A 6,387-nucleotide genomic window follows, 5' to 3' on the forward strand; every position below is an offset into this window, starting at 1 on the left:
AGATATATATATAGATAGATAGATAGATAGATAGATAGAGAGAGAGATAGATAGATAGATATAGACATAGACATAGACATAGACATAGACATAGACATAGACATAGATATAGATATAGATATAGATATAGATATAGATATAGATATAGCAGCAACTACAAAAGAAATCTTGCCATTTGGGACAACATGATCGGTGGGCCCAAGAGGTTATTATGCTAAGTGAAATAAGTCAGACTGAGAAAGACAAGTACCATATAATTTGACTTATATGTGGAATCTAAAACACACACACACACACACACACACACACACACACACACACAGACTCATACAGAAAACAAACTAATGGGTACCAGAGAGGAGGAGGGTTGGAGGAAGAGGATGGAAAAGATGAAGGGGAATAAAAGGTGCAAAGGTTGTTATAAAATTAAAAAGTCAGGAGGATGTAAAGTACAGCACAGGTAACATAGTCAATAATAGCATAATAACTTTGCATGGGGACATATAGTTACTAAACTTATTAGTGGTGATCACATCGTAACGTATATAAATGTAGAATCACTATGTTATACACCTAAAACTAATATAGTATTATATGTCAACTATACTTCAATTTAAAAATAATAAAGTTTTCCCAGAAACTCTATCTAGAAACTTCTATGTTTCAGTTGCCAGAAATGGGTCAGTAACCTATCAGCAAGGTAGTATGGGAAGATAAGGGTTTTAGTTTTGCCGTCATGGGTTCTAACAAATAAGGAATAAGTGGAGAAGTACAACCAGGTAGAGAGCTAGCAGCATCTACCACAGGAACTATGGAAACCCAAAGGATTACTCAATGTAGATCAGGGAAGTTTCTCCAGAGGAAATGACAAGTGTAGTATTGAAACTCTACCAAGAACAGGGGAGGTGTGCATACTGAGAGAAATTATTAGAAGAAACAGGAGATACAAAGGGCATCCCACGCAAAGGACACTGCTGAGCATGACTGGAACACGGGGTTCGTGTCAGGGAAGGAACAAGATGAGAGGAACAAGATGAGAGCTGGGTAGGCATGTGAAACATTTGAAGGACCTTGTGGGCTGTGCCATACTAAAGAGTTTTGGCTTTACTGTGGAGTTTAAAAGATATTGTTTTGTGATAATAAGCTTTGTAATTGATGTTACAACCGCACCTCATATCCCCTTGTGGAGAAGCTTCCTCTTCCACTCCATTACCAGCAGTGAAGCTGGTATTTTAGGTTTCTTCTATCTCATCCCTCTACTGGTTCTGAAGTCGGTCCTCTAAAACCTCAATTGCTGGAGGCTGCCTATCTGCTGCCCCAGTGTCCCTCAGTAACACTACTTCATCCCCTCACTTAGTGCTCATCCTTAGCCACACCGTTTCTCTGTTGTCCCCCCATTCAGTGAGCGCACAGCGGCAGGGAGATCTGAAACCCCCATCCGGACTGGAGCATGAGCTCCGCTGTGTTCTGCCTGATGGTTATGTGCCAGGCACTCCTCCCAAGAGCATTTTGTATGCCTCGCTGTTGTTTCTCATTAGAAATAAATTGGGTTGGTAACCCTGTGCCTGGCACTCTCCTCCTGCAGAAATTGGACAGAACTCTCCAGTGTTTCCAAAACAAAGCTCTGCCCTAATCGCTTCTGGCAAAATATTTGAAAATAAAATCCAAAAAGCAAGGGAAGTATAATGCTGACATTGACAGTACCCAAATTGACACATTTGCCTGGTTAAAGAACTTATGTCAGAAACAAGTGAAAATAGAAATTCAAGACACATGATCCTTACCTGGGCATGTTCTCTGGATTGGTGTGGAAAGCACAATAGCATATCCCTTAGCCTCTCTTGATTGGAAAACACAGGGTACAGCTATACAAACATTTTCAAACAGCTTCCAAGAATGTCAGCAGAGAATGGCGATGTCAAATAGTTGCTTTAATGAGAGCGTTGTTGCTCAGAGATTAGGAGACTTGCAAATGCTGGGGGTGAGGTGGAAAATGCAGACAGAACTGCATAGAAATAAATGCTGAAGGTGCAAGATGAAGGTTGAGATGAACCGATTTCACCCCAGGGATGGAAACCAAACAGAACTACCGTTGTTTGGATCTCCCCCTCTGCATAAATACAACACACACAGGCATCCTTGGAAAATTTCACCACCAATGAGTTGACAATTCAACTATCAATAAATTTTTAACATCAGTTATGAAAGTTTCTATTAATTGGCATGCAAATCAGCTTTCATGCCACTTGGGCATTGCACTGTCATGATAGACAACTTCTTAACAGCAATGCATTTAGTCATCTCTGGTTCTTCTAGAAGACAGGATATATGAGTGAAGGATCCTAGAAAAGGGAATATAATGGAGGTATCCAATAATTTCTATTGAATTTGCTTTGTCCTTTGTCCATTCCTGGGGATAATTGGCAGTTATTCTTAACAAGTAAGAAACAACACTTGGCTTCATGCCCAGGATCATTCTAGTGAACAATGCTGACCAGAAAATCTTTCTCTCCTGGACCTTTTCCTCTTGATTATGTCTCTCCCCTCCCTTTGGTAATGTAGTTGCCTCATTCTTTTGCCTTCTTCCCCAGCCAAAATCCCTTCCAAATTGGATTTCAAAATATTCATAACTCATTTATACCACAGAGAAAAATGCAGTCACAATTTAGAAGCATGGCATTGTAGTGCTAGCACCAGACGGCCTGTATCTGAATCCACTGTGCCTCGGTGGTGTGATTTCAAGTAACTTAGTTAACCTCTTCTAGGCCGTGGGTTACTTATCCGAAATGGGATGATGGACAATCACACCCACTGCAGAGAGTTGTGATGGGATTGCAGGGGTGACTAGAAAATGGCCTTGCACAGAGTGAACCCAATAAATGATAGCTATCCACTTATTAAATTATTTATATAGTCTAGTACCTCTTCCCATGGTATTTGCATTGTAAACCTTATTTCAAATTGGAATGAAGGAAAGATTAAGCAGAGAAATATTTGATGGGGGTGGGAAAGTAGGCTATGCTGCTTAATCATATAGATAAACCCAAACCTCAAGTAAAATCTATGCTAAATAATGTTTTGGAGTTTGTGATGAGTGTGACTGGGAAGGGTGACTTTTGAAAGACATGTGAAACCTTTCGGACACAGCAATAATCCATGACCTGTTCTCTTGCTGGGTGTTCCAAGGTCCCCTGAGGCTCTCACAAAGAGCCGTATGAACAACTAAACATGCCCAGCCTGGCTGGTATGGCTCAGTGGTTGAGCATCGACCCATGAATCAAGAGATTAGTAGTTCGATTCCTAGTCAGGGCACATGCCCTGGTTACATGCTCTATCCCCAGTAAGGGTTGTAAAAGAGGCAGCTGATTGATGATTCTCTCTCATTGACATTTCTATCTCTCTGTCCCTCTCCTATCTTCTTTCTCTAAAAATCTATTTTTTAAAAAAGCAAACACCCCAAATTTCTGGCCATACTTTCACTGGCTCTAAAGTTATTAGGTCAGTTTAATGCATTTTTCACAATTCTTAAAAAAAAAGATTTTCTTAAATGTCAAGACTATCAGCTAGGATGAGGTTTCAGAAAAATACATGAACCATCCTTCCAAAGAGTATAGGCAATTGGCATAGGAAAATTTAAGAAATAATGTCCACTGAGACTGTTGCCTGGCATAGAGTAGGTGCTCAGTAAATTTAAAGGGAGCCCGTTCTGCCTGTTGCCCTACATGTCAGAAAGAAAGAATAAGGAGATTTTAAAATAGTCTTCCAAAAATTTTGCTCTTTAAGAAAAAAATTGCAACATCTTAATGGGGAAGAAAGCAAGTTTTTTAGCTAGAAAATATTGTGAACATTAACTTTGACTGAAAAAAAGAAAACCCAACAACACAAAACCAGAGATGCTTAGGCTCTGCAGAAACAGCAAGCTTTGCCTGTGGCAAATTCACAACATTTCCTAAGTTCACCAGTAGCAAAGTGTCAGAGTTTTTCTCAGAGGAGCTACATTCTCCGTTGGAATTGTGCAATTTTAGCCCAGAAAGAAATCTGGGTATATTTTGGGGGGAAAAAAGTTAAAACTGATTCTGGTATTTTGATTGTAGGAGAGGTCAAAGCAGAGAAAGTGATGATGAAGAGGAAGGAGATAAAGTGTAGAATCAATAGATGGAGAAGGGGTGGAGAAAGGAAGTACTGGGCAGAAGTGGTCCCAAGAAAGATCAAAAAGGAAAGGATATGGTGATGGATATGCTGTAACCTCGTGGAATTTAGGAGCTTACAATTTTCTTTAAAGACGGGTTCACGGAATCAAATTCCGCAACCAAAGCCCTAAGAGCAGGACTTCTTTTCATGGACTCCATTTCTGCCAAAGTCAACTTCTCCTCTCTGTTCCTGTTTCTGGTATTTTCCTTGGATGAAACTGTGCCAAGTTTTATTATACAATTTCAAAAATAAAGGATTTTGCTTTTGTATTTGAACTGAATTTTCAAAATGTAATTTTCTAAAACAAGCTTTGGAAAAGAGCATAAAAGTAAAATTTTAAGATGTTTCACTAACTTCTGATCCTTTTTTTCCAAAGGATTCCAAAGCCCGATAATTCTTCAGCTTTGTTCTGTGGGTTCCAGATCCTTTCTTCCCGAAATTTCAATCAACTGTGTATGAGACACAGGAAGTGAACTGAGAAGGAGGGAATTTAAATACCATATGGTTTTAATGCCATTAATAAAGAACTGGCTTTGGAGGTGGGCTAGAGACCACTATAAGGCACTAAATAGTGATTTCTTTATTAAATAAAATGGGCCGTCCACTATCCCTGAATACCCTTTGTATGTTCCTTCATTTTCTTTTTAACCCAATCAGGTATTGTCTCTTTTAACCTTCAGAAAAATTAATATGAAGGCTTCTGAACATCAGAAGATTCAAAGGTATATTTTGAGTACATGTAACCTTCTTAGACAATAAATGCAAATAACAACCTGCAGTAAATACAGCTTCTCTTGTCAGAATTGAACTACTTCCGATATAAAGAAGAGTGGGCTCATAAAACTCATTCAATTTACGTACACCACTCTGTACAAACCACCTATTCTAAACCAACAGGAAGCAATTCTGTATGGCATACAGGACATATAGTGTCATATGGCAAATGGTTCTAGCATACAGGACATGTCAGGACACTCAGAGATGATAGACATATATGAAGATGAAAGGCCATTCATTTATGTAATACAAAAACATTCACTAGGAAGTCAAAGATAAACCAAAGTCTGTCCCATCTCATTGTCCAGTAAAGGAGCTAAATACTCAACTACTTGGAGCAATAATTTATTCAAGAAATACGGAGGATACAGGGTACACCCTGAATTAGATGGAAGGAAAGGAATGGGAACTTAAACAGGGATATCAAGCTCTGCTCCAGTTTGTAAATAATTGTTTTAAAAATTCCTTGTGGCGGAGAACCCTAGGTTATTTCTCCTTTAGGTGAAGTTTCATTAATGAAGAAGAATTGACTGCTGAGCTATGCAAGGTAAGTGGTGAAATGAACGGGAGATCCTAAATTATTCATGATCGTTAACACTCAGAGAAATAGAACATGAAGTAAAAGGGCAGAGAGTAACTAGAAAGGCCTGCAGTCAGAGGGTACTCATATACAGGACTTTTAAAAGAGCAGCCATGCACAGACATGAGTAAGTTGCTGAGGGAATTGGGTAAAAGAGAGTAAGATAATGAATGAGAGATGCCAGAGACAGATCTACTGAAAATGGGAAACCACTGAGAACTGATAATGAGCAAAAGAAAAGAGGTCAGTCTCTTCAGAACTAGTTCAGTTGATATTAATTCAGCTCTATGGTCACCTAATGTCACTCTAAATGTTTCTCAAGCATATATATATATGCAGTTGATTTCAGCGAGGAAGGGAGAGGGAAGGAGAGATAAAAACATCAAAGATGAGGGAGAATCATTGATCGGCTGGCTCCTACATGCTTCCTACTGGTGATTGAGTGTGCAACCCAGGTATGTGCCTGACCAGAATTGAACCATGACCTCCTGGTTCATAGATTGATGCTCAACCACTGAGCCGCACCAGCTGGGCTCTCAAGCTTTATTATGCACATCAATCACCTGAGAATCTCATTAAAATGCAGATTCTGATTCAGGAAGTGTGGTGAGAGGTCAGAGACTTCGCTTCCAGGTGGCACTGATACTACAAATCCATGGGCCATACACTGAATATCAAAGTACCTAAGTTTGAATCTCATCCAATCAGTGAACTCACCACAAACTCATGGAGGAGCTCTGAAGGTACTTGAAGGTAATGGAGCAGCCTGGTCTCTGGAGGATCTGTAGCTATGGTTCACTTTCTGTCCATTTACTTAGTTCTTTTCTCATAGGGCATTA

The sequence above is a fragment of the Myotis davidii genome, unplaced genomic scaffold (assembly GCF_000327345.1).
Source record: "Myotis davidii unplaced genomic scaffold, ASM32734v1 scaffold281, whole genome shotgun sequence".
Taxonomy (NCBI): domain Eukaryota; kingdom Metazoa; phylum Chordata; class Mammalia; order Chiroptera; family Vespertilionidae; genus Myotis; species Myotis davidii.